This window comes from Delphinus delphis, chromosome 14 (assembly GCF_949987515.2).
Source record: "Delphinus delphis chromosome 14, mDelDel1.2, whole genome shotgun sequence".
Taxonomy (NCBI): Eukaryota; Metazoa; Chordata; class Mammalia; order Artiodactyla; family Delphinidae; genus Delphinus; species Delphinus delphis.
Window position 1 is genome coordinate 73061736 of NC_082696.1, and position 20901 is coordinate 73082636.

Below are 20901 nucleotides of genomic sequence, written 5' to 3' on the forward strand. Positions count from 1 at the left end.
TGCATCCGGAGCCTGTGCTCCGCAGCAGGAGAGGCCACAACAGTGAGAGGCCCGCGTACAGCAAAAAAAAAAAAAAAAAAAAAAAGGATGCATATTTTTCTTACGCTGTGGAACATTTACACAAATTCAATTAGCTACTTGGCTACCACGAAAACATTAACTTATAGTATATAGTGGAGGTCTGGCAACTTGCATTTTCTGATTAGAATCTAATATCATTAGAAATAAATAAAATAAGGTTGACAAAATATATTACATGTAAAAATTAAGAAACACACTACTGAACAACCCTTGATTCAATCAGGACATTAAGAGAGAAATCATGCACAACATAGGAAGCAATGGAAAGGAGAGCAATTTATATTAAAACCTAATGACTATAGACAATTCAGAAGAAAAAAGTGTAGAACTTTTGATGCCGTAATTATTATAGAAGGAAAATGTTTTAAAGGCACAGAGTAGGTAACTAAAAAATTGAAAATAAAACCAAAATACATCAGAAGATTAAACAGGGTTAAAATATAAAATTAATGAAATAGTAACTACACACACACACAAATTAGACAAGATAAGTAAATCCAAAAGCTGGTTTTTTAAGAAGACCAATAAAACTAACACTACACAATCCTGATTATAGAAAAAGATGAACACAAAACTAAGTAAAAAAAAAAAAAACTATATAAAATTAGTACAAAGGAAAGTGATATACTTAAAGCCACAAGAAACCTTACAGGGTTTTTGAGATGATTATACACTAGTCCATAAATACATATTTGAAAACCTTTGGTAAATTATATTTCCTAGAAAGATTTTTCTAGGAAATATAATTACTAAAAATGTCCAAGATTAAGTGGAAATTTGAATAATTTAATAATTATAGAAGCGATTAGAAAATTGATTAAAGTTCTGTAATCAAAAAGGCACAGATTAGATGAAGGTCAGAGCAGAATTTTATCTAACATTAAAAACATTCAATAGTATTTAAAGAATTCCAGGCTATGGGAAAGTCTCCAGTTTATGGTATGATGCCACAGTAAATTTCATGCTAAACCCCACTTAAAGTAATTTAAAGAAAACTATAGTTCATTTATGAATATAGAATCAAATATTTTAAAGAAACTCATTACAACAATAAACCAGTACTAGTTGCTACTTGCCTCTCCCAACCTTGTTGACAGCTAATGGAAATTATCAAGATAAATATATAAAATTAACATATATTTTTGAATGTCACCCTTAGGGTTGTACAGTGCAAAGACTGCATAATCTGATGGAGTAAATCTGCCCCATTGATACCTTATTCAAAACTCTATTCCAGTTGAATTAGAATTTACAAGACAACATTAAGCAGTAAATTGTTGCAGAAGAATCTAGGAGATCTCATGTGAAATTTAAGGATATGGCAGAATTCTTAACAAAGACTAGAAACTCAAAAGCTTAAAAAAAACCCCTAAAATTTAAAACTTTTATGGTAAAAATATCTTATAAACGTCAACAGAATAGAGTAAGTTTGGAAAAAAAGTCTTGTAACCCAAATGAAATAAACCCAAATTTATATCTAGAATATGCAAAGAGTGTCTCAGAAATTGAAAAGGGTAAATAACCAACCCAAATAAAAATCGGCAGCAAATATACCCATTTATGAAAGAGGAAATCCGAAAGCTAAAAAAAAAATAAGTTTAAAAAGTAAATCCAGGGGCTTCCCTGGTGGTGCAGTGGTTGGGAGTCTGCCTTCCAGAGCAGGGGGTGCGGGTTCGAGCCCTGGTGCGGGAGGATCCCACATGCCATGGAGCAACTAAGCCCCTGCGCCACAACAACTGAGCCTGTGCTCTAGAGCCCGTGAGCCACAACTACTGAGCCCACGTGCCACAACTGCTGAGGCCCATATGCCTGGAGCCTGTGCTCTGCAGCGGAGGAGGCCGCCGCGGTGAGAGGCCTGTGCACCACCACAGGGAGTAGACCCCCACTTGCCACGGCTGGGGAGAGTCCACGCGCAGAGGCGAGGACACAACACAGCGAAAAATAAAAATAAATAAAATAAGTAAATTTATTTTTAAAAAAAAGTAAATCCAAATGGCAAAAAGCAACACATGATAGCTGTTTTTACTTTTCATTTTGCTAATTGATAATAATAAAATTAAACTGTGATACTCTATCGTTCCAAAATCATTATATTAGCAACCATTAGGGAGAGCTATAATACCTATTTCATGATGGAGGGGGGAAGGGCTGTGAGGAAAGAGTGGTTTCACATATGCCTGATGGAAATGTAAAGTGTTACAGCCTTTTTTGGAAAGCAGTCTGACAGTATCTCTTAATATTCAAAATATATTAAGGTCTTTGACTCAGGTATCCCATTCCTAGGAATTCATCACATGGAAACCAAAGCATTAATAAGTAAAAAAAATCTTTACATAAGTACGCTTACCTTGTAATTGATAAAGATAAATCAGCAAGAAGTGACTACATATATAGAAATGGATGATAAATTAAGGCACAGATACTCCATGACATGTTTTGCATTTATTAAAAAAATAAATTCAAGTTGTACAAGCTAATGTGAAAGGTTTTCACAATACATTGCTAGAAGATCAGATAAAGAAAAGTATATTAAGTAATACCATTTTGTTATTAATGACTAAAACCTCCTCTATATATGCTAATTTGTATATCTGAATTTGGAAGAAAATATAGAAAGAGAAAAATTAGCTGTAAACATGAGTTGCCCCCTTGTGTTGGAGTGCAGAGTGGTCTGATGTAAGAAATCTGAAGAGCAGAAGAAGGAGGAAGACAGTAAAGAAAGAGGAGAAAAGAAAACTAAAGTTGACTGTATTAAATAAGTAAAACACAGAGAATGTAATTTCTTGAGAAGAGAAAGGACCTGCTTTCAAAACAGGTCCTAAAAAACTGGTTAGCTTTATCAAATTTTACAGTCACATATATTCTTGTGGAATAAATTTACATTTTCTCAACATATATCAGTTGTTTGACTAAATCAAACTAAACTCATTGGTGATGGCCTGGAACTTTTTGAATTGAAATCCATGGAGACATATTCAAGTATTGGAAAAGCGTCTTTGCACAGTAATGTGTTTTAGGATACTGCTGTAAGAAAAATGTCCTGAAGTATGACCACCAAGGACTTTCAGTGTTCTCCCATGGACAGTCCTACTCAATGGACTTTCCATGTGGTCTGACAGTTATTGCAAAGACCATCTGAATTACAGGTATTCTTTGCCTTTTGGATGATAAAAACAGCTTTGTGGTTGTATTTTGGAACTATTTTAAAAAGTCCTTATTTTTAAGGCATCATCTGCTGAATACAGTGAACTAATAAATCTTTCTTTCTTTCTCCGGAGAGGACCTCTTGGGTCACAACTGATCACATCAGCAAGTGAGTCAAGACTGTGATATTTTCCACTAATAAGATTTTCATCAATCAAATGCCTCTGGAAATGAAATTAGGCCAGAATGGAGATATTCCAATACCTGAAACAGTTTCCTGGTAACAGTCAGTATATAGTAGAAACGCCTCTTAACGTGTTTCCTAGAATGAATTCATTCTACAAGGGGACTCAGAAAGAAATTTCTTATTCTCAATTAAAAAAACTGTGTTCTGTGTGGTAACTGTGGTAACTGTGTGGTAACTCCTGGTAGGAATTCCTTGGCCACCATTCAAGATGAGGACCAGGTTGCGAAGATGCCCTATTCAGTGAAACAGGCGCCTGCATTAGGAATTAGCTCATCAATAAATAACTAGAAGGAATATTTCCTTTCTGTCACTTGGGAGCCACATACGAATTCAGCTTCTGCCTACTGCTTGTTCACGGGGAGGCCCAGACCTATTGGGGAGCGGGGAAGCCCAGGCACAATGACTCATTCAGGCCTGAAAACAAGGAAGGAAATGCTCAATGGTCAAATGCTATGTGGAGTTCCACTCAGAGCACCGCACATTTCCCTGAAACTTGCTTAGGAAAATATTCTAATGCTGTTTTTAGTGTGTTCTATTTGTCATTCTGAAACACAACACATTAGCTGCTTTGAACTCCTGGGCACTAAAATATTTAAGTTACATAAGCAGATGGAGGGAAAGTCTAAACGGAGCTTTTAACTCAAAACACTCAAAAGCATCTCCTTATTGCCCTAATGAATAGTGCACCTCTTGTAAGCGACTGTGGAAAGCCTCAGACAGCCAGCCCGTATTGGACAGTGCAGAGGAGCAGTGAAACCAAGATAAACAGCCATGCATATTTTCTCCTGCCGGAATGAAAAGCAATGTTTTGCAAAAATATATACTCTTTTTCCTATTCCTATTACAGTTCTTGCATAACTTTCATGTCCAATGGTTGGCTCGCCCAGACTTCCAAAATGTTTGAGGGTAGAAGGAAAGCAGAAAGAAGAGATATTGCTTTTGTGCCCTATTTTGTCCCATACATATTTGAAAAGCAGACACTACGTAAATATAAAAAGAAACACTTCAAATTTACTAGTCCTTTAAATTTTTTTTGCCTTCATCTGTGTTTTCTTTTGTATCTTACCTCTGTTAGTGTAGGGTTTTTCTTTATCTTTTGTACTCCTTTCTAAGGCAGCCTCTGCCTATGGGTAGGACTGTACCATTGCCAGTGAATCTAGGATTTTTTTAAAGATGGATATTGTCTATGTGTACGATGTTATATGTGGAATATATTATATAAGTGTGATGAGAGAATCTTTATAGGGGCTCCTGTTGTACACAAGCTTTATTATGCATGTAAAAGTAAATGGAATAATGAGGAAAAGCAGAATAAATAGTATAAATATTCACCGTATAATTCTTTTTTAAGCACTACTGAAAATAAACGTGACACGCTTCAACACACACACACACACACACACACATCAATTAAAGAGAGGTTAATAACCTGGTAACCGATTCTTTGCAGGACTGACTGAAGTACTTTACTGGAAAAAAGGGGAAAGACTTGGTGGTGGTAGTATACAACTCACAAAAGTCAAAACCAAAAGAATTTTTAAATTAAACTGTATTCCTTGATTTTTGATTTAGCATTTGGGTCAAAGGTGTGCAAAATTCAAAAGCAAGCTATATTGAAATTTGTCTTAAAATATTTATCCCTAAGTAAATAAGACAAGTGTCTGTTACCTTGCTCTAAATATAAACCCAACTTCACTTCATAGTAGTTTCCGAAAGAAAGACCTCAAAATTATCTTACTCTAGGAAGAAAAAAATATCAAGGCAGTCAAATTAACCTGTGGAGCAATGAAAAAATAATTGTGCAACAGATATTTCTCAGAGGGAAATATTTTCTAAAGCCTCTATATTTGAATAATAACAATAATAAAAGAGATGGTATTAATTAGTGACAAACACAGATGTGAAATAAAATGAGGGGTGGCACAGGATATAGGAAACTATTTGAACTATTTTAGCACTTGAAAATGTCAGACAATTTGTTGAGGATTTATTCACTTGGTTTGGAATGTCTTAGAGACTAGCCATAAAAACATCTAAGAACTGGTGGGGTTGTAACCGAGTCAAACACCGGTGCGAACACAGAGAAACTTTTTAGGTTATCTCATTACACTAGTAAATGAAAGGAACAAATTAATTACTGTTCTTTTAACTTTAATCCCATAGATAAGAGACAAATCATTAAGAAAGGAAGGCAAAAGTTAAATCAGAAAAAAGTTCATTTTGGAAAAAAATAATTACACTACCTTCTTTTCATACGTCAACCCCAAAGGAAGATCATCCTCCAATTAACTTCTTTCCTGTATCAGCTTTAACTTCAGTGAAATTTTGCATACATTTGTGATCCTTCGGTTTTTAAAAGTAAAGCAAATCTCATAAGTACTAGCCTATTTCACAGGAATATTTTCACAATCTATGAGATAATTTATATGTAACTACTTGGAGTTCTGACGAAACAAAGAGGTAATTTTTTAAATTGATACAGACATTTAAAATATGGAGTCATTTATAGGAATTGTTATTCAGCTAATTAAATACATTTACATTCAACCTCTCCTCCAGGCTTTATGATAGATATTATATTTCTTCTTACAAGAAGACAGGACAGCGAGCGAATTGTAAAGTCATAAATAACCCGAGCCACAGGTTCTGAATTCCGACTCCGTTACTACTTGTATAACGTCCTAGCCTTAATATCATCCATTAGCTCATCCACCAAAGTCAGTTGAAAGGAAGCATATTTTAAAACAAAGCCAACCTTTGCCTCAGAAGGAAACCTATTTTCAATGCAAATTTCTGGATTTTTCAGTTCCTGCAACACAGTAACCAAGAAGTCATTTCACATTATTGGGCGTGGGATGCAAGAGAAGTCAATACTCTTTTCCTTATAAAACCTGGCAAATGTTTACACAAACCTTTTATAAAATTTATTAATTAATCTTGTGGTGTTCTCTGTAGACACTGATGTTTTTTTGCCCCCCTGCCCAATGACGAGCGGGGAGTCTCAGAGAAGGAAAGAGAACCCACATTTTGAAAACCAAAAATATTATTTTAGGTTTTTTTTCCCCCCTTGGGTACTCTTGGATTACCACTGGGAGTTACTTGCTGCCTTTGTGCTGAATGTTCCTGTTGGCTCTCTGTGTAGAAAGTGAATCATCTCAGGTGTTGAATGTTTCTTCATAGCTTCAAATTTCAGAACAGTAATTGTGCACCGTTCAATGGGGTGTGTGTAGAATTGGTAAAGGAGTATTCAAATAAGACATATTTCAAATCCCACGTTTTCTTTTCTCTCATATTACAAACAAAATAAAATAAATGTTGTTAATGATCCTTTTAAAGCTAAGAAGGACTCCCTTTCTTTATGAATGTAAGTTTCATGATATCTCACAGAAGCCAAGGCCAGGAAGCTTTTCCATCCCCTTATCCTACTTTTAGAATTTTTTTTTCTTTTTCACTTGGTGATTCAGAGAAAAATGAATGGCTGTAATCAAGTAACTTTATCCAGGTCACTGGAGCGCCCTCCCTTCCTTCTTTCCTAAGTCTTCCCACTGCCACACACACACTGGAATGTAGTTATGAGCATCATTTTCCTTTGCTCTAAAGACATCACAAAAGCAATTGGATAAGTGTGAACGGTGGCCAACTTTTCTTTTCCTTTCGGTAAATACTGTTCCCAAGGCTTCCACTCTACTTCTGAAGCCTCAGTCACTCTTGCTGTAACCGCCGCAGGCTGCCAGGGCAAGTACACAATCAGAGAAAAAGTGCAAAGAAATAAAGGACAGCTGTGTGAGAGGGAGATACACATGAAATGGATGAGATGATGCTTTTTTCCAAAGTAGTTTCCATTACGTGTTACTTTTACTAGGATTTTGTAGAGAAAAACGAGGCGAAACATTATAAAATGACACAAAGTTGGGCTTTTTTAGGGATAAAGTATGGCTGGTTCCTATCATATCTGGTCAACTGTCCCACGAACCCCTTGAATTTAATTTAACTCAATGAGAAAAAGCCAAAGCTCTTTGCTATTAAAGTAATGTAGATGTCTACTGGTTTCATTATTATTTTAAACAATCTTTTCCAACTCCCAGCAAATGAACTTAATGTGATTCAATTTGAGGAGTTCAAAGTTTACAATACAAAGTCACAGACCTCTGTATCTGCAAAGAATATTTGCATCAAATATTCACAAGCCCCGTTCAAATTTACCAATATCTTTCAGTACATTTTTTAAGTACACCCACTACTGCTTAGAGCAAACTAAGGGAATAAATGTCATTTAACCTTGTAATCAATATATTCAGACTTAATGCAAAAAAAAAAAAAAAAAAAGAAATGTGAATGCAAGCTTTAAAGACAGTGAGCTAGAAACAGAACTGAAAGAGGAAAAGTGCAGAAACTGAGAACATAAATGAAGAAGAAAGAAAGTGTAGATTATAAAGTAATTATATTCACTGTCTTCAGATGATAATATGACTGTCTTCAGATTATCATCTCAGTGGACAGTTTCCAAACCACCCTCTAAACTCTACCTTACCTACCTCTATTTTTTCACAATTCTTCTTGACAAGTTTTTCCCAGACATATATTTGAAACAATTCAGTGTATTCATGTTTAAATAGTATAATGAATAATGCCACCGAATTATTCATTTTAAGAACTATCTAGGATGATTAAGCCTCATTCCAAAAAAGCCTTACCTCTGTAAAATTTCATCTACCCTTAAATATAACTTCTGAGATTTGCTTAATTCTGTTTGATTTTTAGAATTAAAAAATAAAAATGGGGTGAGTACTTCACATGCCCTGATAGGTCAACCTGCTTGTGGTCGGGGGTAAACCAGTAACAGAGAGGATAATAAACATCGGTCAAATTTGGAGGTGGTTTGATTTCTATTTTTGTCTAAATAATGTAATTAGATGAGTTGAGGGAACGATAATTGGTAGATAGTATATACCCAGTCTAAACAACAAAAAAAATCTTATCTTGCAAAAGAAGTGTTTTGAAAGAATGTGTAAAGAAAAGAATGTATAAAGAACGCCTTGAAGGATCATATACTTTATTTATTAGAATGAATCAGGGTCTCAAATATCACATTGTGGGCTTTTTTCTCTCTTGTTTTAAGCTTCCAGAGAAGAGAAAATCTTTATTCCACTTCAGATGCAACACTTAGACACCTATCTGTTCTCTATAAAGACTGATCCTAGAAATGATCAGACCATTTCAGGTGTAGTTAGTGATTTTAATGTTTGAGCTAGAGGTCTTACCAGTGTGACAGATGTATATCAGTACTTTCCAAAATTGTTGTCCTGAGTATAAGTTTGTGAATGAAAAATGTTGCCTGCCAAATTGGTAAACAAAGGACGTTGCAGCATCAAGCCACTGCAACCGCCCCTGACAGTGACCCTGAGGGAACTCAGGATGGAAACAAACAGGATGCCCATCATCAAGCCCTCAGCCACTGCAGCCTCCCCCAACCATCTACGTTGAGGGTGTTCAGGATGGGAAAGCACAGGACACTGGCCCTGGATAATTATGGCGCATATCAAAGGAATGATTTTGATGAGCCCAAATTCTTGCATCTTCCCATACATAGAAAAATGCTTAATTCCTTAACTTGAGATATCTGGCTTTCTTTAATGAACAGTAATCTTTTGATGTTCCAACTACTTGGTGTTTGTTGCAAAACTCCTATATATCCTGGTTCCTCCCTTACCTCTTCAGGGCAGTCCCTCAGAGCTGTCTGAGAGGCTCTCTCTCCGGGCTTGAAGTCCTCAGAAAGTCCACCGAATAAAACATAAAACTCCACTTTTAGGTTGTACATGTTTTTCAGTGGACAATTTCTAAGGCAAATCTTATTATATTTTACATATTTAATGGAACAATTTAAAAGGCAAGGTATCCAATGGCCAGTAAGTGTGAAAAGCTAAAATGATATAGTGCTATTAATACTAGTAAAAATGACTAATTATCAATCGGCTTCTTTGTGTGTCCCTTGTACTTTGTTCACGTATTCATTTGTGTATTTACGCAACAGATATAATGTAACAATTATTCCTACTTTAGAGATGAAGATACTGATGCTCAGAAACACTAAGGGACCCCCAAGTGACATGGGAACTGACTGTCAGGGCCAGAGTCAGAGCTGGTCTCATTCTATTTTATGCTGTCAAGATGAAAATAAGGGCTGTTTTGAAAAATTTTGGAGTTGAATTAAAATGCAAGATCAGGATTGTGAGTATTAACCAGTCTGATCATCTGAACAGTCATCTGAATCCAAATAAATAATCAAGTTCTGAATAATTTTTCTGGTTTTCCTTCCACTTTCCCCTTTTGATATACCATGCAAATAAATTGTAACAATATTTTTACTTGGCTGAAATACATTTATAAGCCATATTCAAGAGAGTCAGACATAAAACATCCAAGGTTTCTGCAATCTGCAAGATTAAAATCCTGGTAGCAGCTTTCATCCCACTCTGTACTTGAACCTGTCTGTGCCGACTGAGCTAGCAGACTGTTTAAAGTTCCTGTGGTTTGGGCAAAGGCCAGTCTTTACAGACACAGTTTCATAGAAGAGAAACTTTTTTCCCCTTACGACTGGCCAAGTTTTAAACCCTTCCTCGAGTCTGATTAGGGAGGTAACTCTGCAGGAAGGTACCATGGAGTGTGAGAATCTGTTTGTTGAGGAGAATGTATATTTTATTAAAAAGTAATAATAATAGAAAGCCATCAGCTGCAAAAAAGGCATAATGGCACAGATATTTTCAGTTTATATCAGAAACTAAAAGAGGGGCTATTTGTAAGTCCCTCTTTTGTCTCTAGGCTCACAGCTGCCTGGATGTAAATAAAGCCATCCACTCCCTCAGCATCTTAGTGTCATTGCCATTTTCCTTGGCTGACTCTGAAGAGGTTTTTCATTTATTCACTCGCTCGCTCATTCACTCATGCATTCCTTTATTTTTCACTTGTGCCTTCAATAAACCATACCACTGTTTTAAATTCTAAGTTTAGCTCTTTAGGTCCATCTCGCTCTACTCTGTAATGATTTAGTCTCAAAACTATTAAAATTTCTTTCTTTTTAACCCAGTGTAGCCTAAAATAGGACAGTCTTTCAAAGATCTGTAACATGACATTTTTTTGTGGCAGAGAAATATGTGTCACATATTCACATATCTTCAATTCAAAAATTTGAATGTAAATATTTATACTTCATCTATCATGCTAGAATAATGTAACAATTACTTTCATGTTCATGGAAAGACACAACGATCACCAGTAACTAAGGCAGAGACTCTTAACCAAGGGTCCTTGTAGTCCCTAATTAAACGAGCTTTGATGAGTTTGTGAATACCTGAAATTATATTATAATTTTTTATATGTGTGTGTGTTTATATGTATATATAACATATAAAGTATCCAGTGAAGACTTTCGATATTTTTATCAAATTCTCAAAGTAGTCTGATACACACACACACACACACACACACACACGAAACTGTATATCACTTCTGTGTACATACTTTTATTAAAATCAGTAGTGAAATACATTTTTTTTTGTTATTTGGCAATGATTATACTTATCAATTCAGGAAATGTTCTACCAAAATCACTTCTCTAAGCCTTCTTTCTCTCATGAAACTACCAGTGACAAATCTTTAGACATGATATTACACTCTAGTATATCGGAGACAAAAGTTAAAAACCAAAAATAAACAAAGCCTAAAATACTTCACTTGATCCTATTTTCTTAACCACATCCTGTGCTTTGCTTTCCTTCCAAATTTAAAGTTCTTCGGGAAAATTCTACAGTCATCCTTATATCATTCACGCATCATTTCATCTTAATCTCTGAGGTCTGAGTTCCACCTAAATTTAACTAACAAAAAGTTTTATTTCTTTATGCACAAATTAACTGTTCTTTCTCTTCCTCCAAGATTAACTTAAAATTCAGATTTTCAACAGTAGCTGTTATTTCTTCAGAACTCCAACTTTAAATTTTATATTTATGCTCCTCTAGGGCAGTGATCTGAAAAGATCAATCTCTAGATATGGAGGAAAAAGAAGTTTTAATCATTTTAGTGTGTAGATGTAATGACTTGTCTTGAGGAGATACATTGATACTGTTTTGCTTACTACTCCCTGAACATATCTTTAATTTTCTCCACTCTTCACTTTTGAAAAGAATACCCTAACTCTGTTCTCTACTTGTCTAAACCTTACACATTATATAATATTTAGTACCAATTTTAATTCTTCTGTGAAGTGCTTCTTTCACATTGCAGCCTAAAGTTAATTCATGATCCTCTAAATACTATAACAAATATTTTATTAATTCATTGCAACTAATCATAGGAGATTAAGGAGAACAAAATTCATCGAGGGAGAGCCAAATCTTTATCACTGTTTCTTTGAATTCTTGCACAGTTATTTCATTATGGTATTTTTCAGCATTGTTGATTTGTTTCCACAACAATGTAGTCAACTCATGGGAAAGGAATCTGTCTCTTTGATCTGCTACAGTACTTGATGAATTTTGAGCACTCAACAAAAAAACGATTCAAGTTTACTCTGATTTGCTAAATCCAGAGGAAAAAAATAATCCAAGAGACTGAACATTAAGAGTCTAATAAGAGTTATTTGGTAAGGAGGAGAATCTCATTTTACTTCAGGTGCATTTTATAGAAAATTCCTTCATTATTTCCTAGATTCAATCCCTTTTAGAACACCAAGCATAAACCAATGGAAATGATCAAATTTACTTTTTGGTAAATTAGGTGAAAACATGCTTATGGAATAATGGACAGGTCTTAAGTGTACAATTAAATGAACTCTCATAAACGAAACCCACGCTTCAGTCAAGGTATAGAACATTATGATCACCTCAGGAAGTTCCCTCATGCACCCTTTCAATAAACCCCACTACCTCATGAGAAGACATTATTCTAGTTTCCATTACAAATAATTTTTTTTCCTGTTCTTGAACTTCAATTAAACGAAATCATACGAAATATATACTCTGTGTTGGATTCTTTGGTAAACTTGAGGATTTTGCAATTCTTCCCCATATCTGCATGTATTAGTAGCTCATTCTTTTATATTCCTGAGTAGTATTCCTTATTGACCTATAATTTTCTTTACTTGTAATGTTTTTATTAGGTTTTGGTATCAGTATTATTCTGGCCTCATAAAACAAGAAGAGGTATCTTCCCTCCTTTCCTATTTTCTGAAAGGGTTTGTACCTAATTGTTGTAGCTTTCTTAAATATTTGATAGGATCAACTTGGGAAGAAATATCTGGTACTGGAGTTTTCCTTGTTCTGGATTTTTTATGAAAAAATCAATTTTTAAAATAAATGAAGGGCTATTAAGTTTACTATTCTTTTCATGTTAGTTTTGTTAGCTTATGTTTTTCACAAAATATGTCCATTTTGCCTATATACTGTAATATATTTACATAAATTTGTACATAATATTCCTTCTTATCATTGCAATATCTATTAAACCTGTGACATCTCTTTCATTTCTATACAGATAGTTTGTTTTTCTCTTTTATTCTTAATTACCCTTACCAGGTTTTTAAAATCAATTCTATTAACCCTTTAGAAAAACCAACTTTAGCCTTTAAAAGATTTTTCTATTGATTGTTTTCTATTTCAGTAATTTCTTCCCATATATTTATTACATTCTTATTTTTTTCTTTTTTGTATCTTTAATGGTTTGGTTTTTTTGTTTTATTTGAATTTAATTTTATTTTTTATACAGCAGGTTCTTATTAGTTATCCATTTTATACATATTAGTGTATATATGTCAATCCCAATCTCCCAATTCATCACACACACACACACCCGCCACTTCCCCCCTTGGTGTCCTCATGTTTGTTCTCTACATCTGTGTTTCAATTTCTGCCCTGCAAACTGGTTCATCTGTACCATTTTTCTAGGTTTCACATATATGCATTAATATATGATATTGGTTTTTCTCTTTCTGACTTACTTCACTCTGTGTGACAGTCTCTGGATTCATCCACGTCTCTACAAATGACCCAATTCAGTTCCTTTTTATGGCTGGGTAATATTCCATTGTATATATGTACCATGTCTTCTTTATCTGTTCATCTGTTGATGGGCATTTAGGTTGCTCCCATGACCTGGCTATTGTAAATAGTGCTGCAATGAACATTGGGGTGCATGTTTCTTTTTGAATTACTGTTTTCTCTGGATATATGTCCAGTACTGGAATTGCTGGGTCATACGGTAGTTCTATTTTTAGTGTTTTAAGGAACCTCCATACTGTTCTCCATAGTGGCTGTATCAATTTACATTCCCACCAACAGTGCAAGAGGGTTCCCTTTTCTCCACACCCTCTCCAGTATTTGTTGTTTGTAGATTTTCTGATGATGCCCATTCTGACTGGTGTGAGGTGATACCTCATTGTAGTTTTGACTTGCATTTCTCTAATAATTAGTGATGTTGAGCAGGTTTTCATGTGCTTCTTGGCCAACTCTATGTCTTCTTTGGAGAAATGTCTATTTAGGTCTTCTGCCCATTTTTGGATTGGGTTGTTTGCTTTTTGATATTGAGCTACATGAGCTGTTTATATATTTCGGAGATTAATCCTTTGTCCATTGATTCGTTTGCAAATATTTTCTCTCATTCTGAGCATTGTCTTTTCGTCTGGTTTGTAGTTTCCTTTGCCTTGCTGAAGCTTTTAAATTTCATTAGGTCCCATTCATTTATTTTTGTTTTTATTTCCATTTCCCTAGGAGGCGGGTCCCAAAGGATGTTGCTGTGATTTATGTCATAGAGTGTTCTGCCTGTGTTTTCCTCTAAGAGTTTTATCATGTCCAGTCTTATATTTAGGTCTTTAATCCATTTTGAGTTTATTTTTGTGTATGGTGTTAGGGAGTGTTCTAAATTCATTCTTTTACATGTAGCTGTCCAGATTTTTGTAAGTTTGAGAAGGATGGATGTTAGCTCTTCTCTAAATGTTTGATAGAATTCACCTGTGAAACAATCTGGTCCTGGGCTTTTGTTTGTTGGAAGATTTTTAATCACAGTTTCAATTGCATTACTTGCAGTTGGTCTGTTCATATTTTCTATTTCTTCCTGGTTCAGTCTTGGAGGGTTATACCTTTCTAAGAATTTGTCCATTTCTTCCAGGTTGTCCATTTTATTGGCATAGAGTTGCTTGTAGTTGTCTCTTAGGATGCTTTGTATTCCTGCAGTGTCTGTTGTTACTTCTCCTTTTTCATTTCTAATTTTATTGATTTCAGTCCTCTCACTCTTTTTCTTGATGAGTCTGGCTAATGGTTTATCAATTTTATTTATCTTCTCAAAGAAATAGCTTTTAGTTTTATTGATCTTTGCTATTGTTTTCTTTGTTTCTATTTCATTTATTTCTGTTCTGACCTTTATGATTTCCTTCCTTCTGCTAACTTTGGGTTTTGTTTCTTTTTCTTTCTCTAGTTCCTTTAGGTATAAGGTTAGGTTGTTTATTTCAGATTTTTCTTGTTTCTTGAGGTAGGATTGTATTGCTATAAACTTCCCTTTTAGAACTGCTTTTGCTGCATCCTGTAGGATTTGGATTGTCATGTTTCCATTGTCATTTTTCTCTGGTATTTTCTGATTTCCTCTTTGATTTCTTTAGTGATCTCTTGGTTATTTAGTGACGTATTGTTCAGCCTCTATGTGTTTATGTTTTAATGTTTCATTCCCTGTAGTTGATTTCTAATCTCATAGCGTTGTGGTCAGGAAAGATGCTTGATATGATTTCAATTTTCTTAAATTTACTGAGGCTTGATTTGTGACCTATCCTGGAGAATGTTCCATGTGCACTTGAGAAGAAAGTGTAATCTGTTGTTTTTGGATGGAATGTCCTATAAATATCTATTAAATCTATCTGGTCTATTGTGTCATTAAATCTTGTGTTTCCTTATTAATATTCTGTCTGGATGATCTGTTCTTTGGTGTAAGTGAGGTGTTAAAGTCCTCCACTATTTTTGTGTTACTGTCAATTTCCTCTTTTAGAGATGTTAGCATTTGCCTTATGTATTGAGATTCTCCTATATTGGGTGCATATATATTTACAATTATTATATCTTCTTCTTGGATTGATCCCTTGATCATTATGTAGTGTCCTTCCTTGTCTCTTGTAATAGTCTTTATGTTAAAGTCTATTTTGTCTTATGTGAGTATTGCTACTCCAGCTTTCTTTTGATTTCCATTTGCCTGGAATATCTTTTTCCATCCTCTCACTTTTAGTCTGTATGTGTCCCTAGGTCTGAAGTGGATCTCTTGTAGACAGCATATATATAGGTTTTGCCTTTCTGTCCATTCAGAGAGCCTGTGTCTTTTGGTTGGAGCATTTAGTCAATTCACATTTAAGGTAATTATCAATATATATTTTCCTATTACCATTTTCTTAATTGTTTTGGGTTTGTTTTTGTAGGTCCTTTTCTTCTCTTTTGTTTCCCACTTAGAGAAGTTCCTTTAGGATTTGTTGTAGAGCTGGTATGGTGGTGCTTAATTCTCTAAGCTTTTGCTTTTCTGTAAAGCTTTTGATTTCTCTGTCGAATCTGAATGAGATCTTTGCTGGGTACAGTAATCTTGGTTGTAGGTTCTTCCCTTTCATCACTTTAAATATATCATGCCACTCCCTTCTGGCTTGTACAGTTTCTGTTGTGAAATCAGCTGTTAACCTTATGGGCATTCCCTTGTTTGTTATTTTTCCCTTGTTGCTTTTAATAATTTTTCTTTGTCTTTAATTTTTGTCAGTTTGGTTACTATGTGTCTCAGCATGTTTCACCTTGGGTTTATCCTGTCTGGGACTCTCTGTGCTTCCTGGACTTGGGTGGTTTATCCTGTCTGGGACTCTCTGTGCTTCCTGGACTTACTTCCTTTCCCATGTGAGGGAAGTTTTTGACTATAATCTCTTCAAATATTTTCTCGGGCCCTTTCTCTCTTCTTCTTCTGGGACCCATATAATGCGAATGTTGGCGCATTTAATATTGCCCCAGAGGTCTCTTAGGCTGTTTTCATTCCTTTTCATTCTTTTATCCTTATTCTGTTCTGTGGCAGTGAATTCCACCATTCTGTCTTCCAGGTCACTTAACATTTCTTCTGCCTCACTTATTCTGCTATTGATTCCTTCTAGTGTATTTTTTCATTTCAGTTATTGTTCATCTCTGTTTGTTTGTTCTTTAATTCTTCTAGGTCTTTGTTAAACATTTTTTGCATCTTCTCTACCTTTACCTCCATTCTTTTTTCAAGGTCCTGGATAATCTTCTCTATCATTATTCTGAATTCTTTTCTGGAAGGCTGCCCATCTCCACTTCATTTAGTTGTTTTTCTGGGGTTTTATCTTGTTCCTTCATCTGCTACATAATCCTCTGCCTTTTCATTTTGTCTATCTTTCTGTGAAGGTGTTTTTTGATCCACAGGCTGCAGCATTGTAGTTCTTCTTGCTTCTGTTGTCTGCCCTCTGATCATATTATGATTTAAATGTGGAGTTGATGTCACTAAACTTCTATAATATTCTGGAGATGAATGCAAGATTTTTAGCATGAAATGGAAAACAAAAACTAGGAGTGGAGTTAAATATCAAAATGCACAAGAAGGGGCAAAAATTAGCCATTTAAGAAATCTATCCAAGTACTGTCAGCTTTCTTATGAATTCTGTAATGACAGCATTATGTGAGAGAAAAGAGGTCAGGAATGAAGTCATACAAGCAGACATTATGCATGAACTAGAGATTACACATGCGTGAAGAATGGAAACAGTGTCTGTCATCTGCGTCCAGCAGTAATGGAACCCCACGCACAGGTTGGTCTCTTAGTCTTTGTCTGGATTTTTGTTTTTCAGTAGGTCAGTGATGGACAGAGAAAAGGGAGGCTCAAGTGGTTTCCTGGCAACAGGTAGAGAGCCCAAGGATCCCTGGTTGCAGAGGACACAGCTGGATTTAGGTAGTAGTATCCAAAAGTGACACCATTACAATACACCTTGTGTCCATTTACACTTCAATCCATTCCAAACCAATGAACAGCCATGCAGCCAGCAGCCCAAGCTGCAAAAATTGTATTTACAATGATTGCTTAATATCTTCCACATTCGTTCTGTTCTGTCTTCATGCACAGTTTCCAGCCATCACATCAAATTTCCTCTTCTGGAGCTTCCCCAAAGACGGATTTGACTTGCCTTGCGCCATGCTCCTGGTTGTCCCATGATGTCTCAAATAGGAACTTTTATTTTAGCTCTGACCAGATGGACCTAAACAAGAACATGGACCATTTGACAGTGCCCTGGCCGGACTAACTTAATCCTACCTCCACCATCCATCCTACCATACCATAACATGCTGGAAAATGACTGTTTAGAATTTCCCTGAGGACGTGTACTATTATGGTTTAAGAATAACCCAATCTTCAACAGTTTAGCATACTTGTTTACTGTTCTCTAGGGCAAATTTTGTCAAGGCACACCTGTTCTGATGTTTCTGAGACCCTGTGTTGTAAACACATATCCCTACACACATATGGGAATATTTCATGTCCTGCAAATTCAAAGGAAAACAGATGAACTCACCATAATTATAAACAAATAATTCTTTGAGTGGTTTGTTATGTCATGAGATAATTAGGGTTTAGTGCATCAACCCCAAATGATACAGTTATAACAGCCTGCTCTAAAAGATGTCAGAATTCCAAATTTGCATTTGAAAAAGTTGTATTAAAAATTAGATTCATTCTTTTATGAAACTTGTCATTCTTGATGGCAAGTTTAGCATTCTTCAATAGTGAGCAATATTATTTTCTAATTTTTTTTTTTTACTTTATATAAACAATAGAAAGGTTCATGGTGGGCATGGATTTGGAAAGGAAGAATACACTAGCTAATACTCTCTTCCCAGTACTTGGGAGTACAATAGAATATTTAGGGAAATATATTTTAGATCACTGAAATACCATTTCTTTCAAATAATGTACATAATATATTAAAATAATATATTAACATTTGACTCATATCCCAAATGGACCGAATAAATCAAAGAAGTGTCCAGTCATTAAAATAGCTTACTATCAAGTGAGGAGAGGGGAATGGTGTATATAAAATCAAGAAACAGAGGGCAACCTATCATTTTTACATGTAAATAAGCTTAATTAAATGGTGCAAAAAACAAGAACTAAGTGATAGTGGGAGATTCTCAGATATTTCAAGCCCACAGTTAGGGCTTTAGATCTATTCTGAAAGACATACACTTTCATTTACAGAGTAATTCCATCTCTGTAGAAAGACATAACATTTTAAAAATTACTAATGAGGATAAAAATTTAGAGGAAAAGGATTAATTGTTGGCTTGTTTTTCTAAAAGGTAATCCTTCTAAGAAACTAAATAAAAATTCACTGGCAAGAGTTGAACCAACCTGAGTATGTGTTCTTGAATCTCTGTGACCTTGATCAAGTGAGATGACCTCTTGAACACGTAGTCTTCTAATCTGTTAAGAGCAAATAATTCTGATCTAATAAACTTATATAAAATGCATGATAATTCTAATGAAATAATATTTTAAAAGTTCCATGTCTGCAGATAGATACCAGATATTTCTTTTTCCTCCCTGCAGAACCCCATTGTGTACATAATTGTTTTTTATGTGTTGGTCTTCTCTGCTAGACCACATGTGCTGAGAGACCAGAAGCTCTGTATTGTGTAAATACCTGAAGAGATATTTTTCTGGAACATAAGTAAAAGTTAATAAATGCTTGTTGATATGTTATTGACTCATATAGCACAAAAGTTGAAATTTCTTGAAAGATAATATATCTCATACATAAACTTAAAGCCATAGTTCATGTTATTAAGAGAAGTGAAGTCTCTATTCAGCTGCATATATAATAATTTTATGAAATAAAAACTATTTTTCAAGTTACCTAATATAAAACTACAGTTGGACTCTATTTTATTTAACATGAGATTTCTAAGAATTAGTTCAAGAGGGATATTTTCAGTGGTGAAATAATAGCCTTTGGGATCTCACAGTAGTTTTATATTGTTGATCTTGCTGAATTATATATACATATATACATCTCAGTATTTATGAAAATGACAATGGCATTAAGCAGAGATGTGTTAGACATCTTAGGACCTTATGAATGGCCCCAAATAAGAAGATATTGTGAAAATAAGAATGATTCACATATTTGGAAAGTGAAATAATTCTTAGATATATTGTTTATATGAGATTTTAAAATATCATGAAGAAAATGACAAACATTCTTGTGATTGAAACAACTTGGGCAGAAAGTAAATAGGAATAAGTTACATGCAGATCTCCTCTGTTATCTTGACTCCTAGGATTTGAGTTGGGATTTATACCCGTATGTCACATGAACTAGTTCACGTGCAAATCCAAGAAGTCAGACACATAATTTAAAAAGTGAATAGATAGAGGATAACTAACTCTTTAAAAATCATGTGGCTTAAGAGAAGACAATTTAACATTCAAGAAATATTTATTCATTGCTTATTTATTAAAGTCTAGGTAACGTACTAATTTCTCAGCATACGATAGTAAATAAAATAGCTCGTTCCTGCCAAAATTTGTCTTAGATTGTGTTATCCAAAGACTCAGTATCGTTGAACAGAACTTTTTCTTCTGTGTGTTATGTGCTATGAGAAAAGAACTAGCACAGGTTTAAAAACGTCAGGGAAAACAAAAAGGAATGCCTAGGAGGAAAAGTACAGGAACTGGGTTTAAAGCTTTGATGGTGAATGTGATAATTAGAAATCTAGGGGAATCCAGTAAATATCACCCTTCTTCTATCTCTGAGTTCAAAGCCAACTGAAAATTAAGAGAACCCATGACATTATCTTTGTTAGAGATAAAGGCTGATATTGGAGAACATTGCTTATATTTTCAATTTAGTAAACTTTCTCACAATAAAAAACACTAAAAATACAACTAGAGTGACCTAACTAGGGTTTTGCCTGGGACTGAAGGAGTTCCTGGGACATAGGACGTTGAGTACTGCAACTAGCATTCAACCGAGCGGTCCTGTACTTTCGGTTGCATGGTGCATGGATGCCCCCATGACCATCTTAGGGCTGAAATTTGAATGTAGTCCTATTCTTTATCCAACCACTTTCTCATTAAAAGTAGTTTTTAAAAATTGAATCATATAAAATCATTGATATTTTACTGTTTTTGACTCATAAAAACAGACATTTCACATATTTCAGCAGAATACTACTTCCTCAGCCAGCAGCTTCCTCTTCTCTCCTCTGCTTCATGATTTCTCCTTAGTCATTATTCCTGTTGTCTTCCAACTTCTAGTTCCTTACAGCTTCTGCTTGTTGATTTCTGTGTCTGGTGGCTTGTGTGACACGAAACCATTTGTCTCTATTTGTTAACTGATGACATACTTTGCAAGAGGTGAT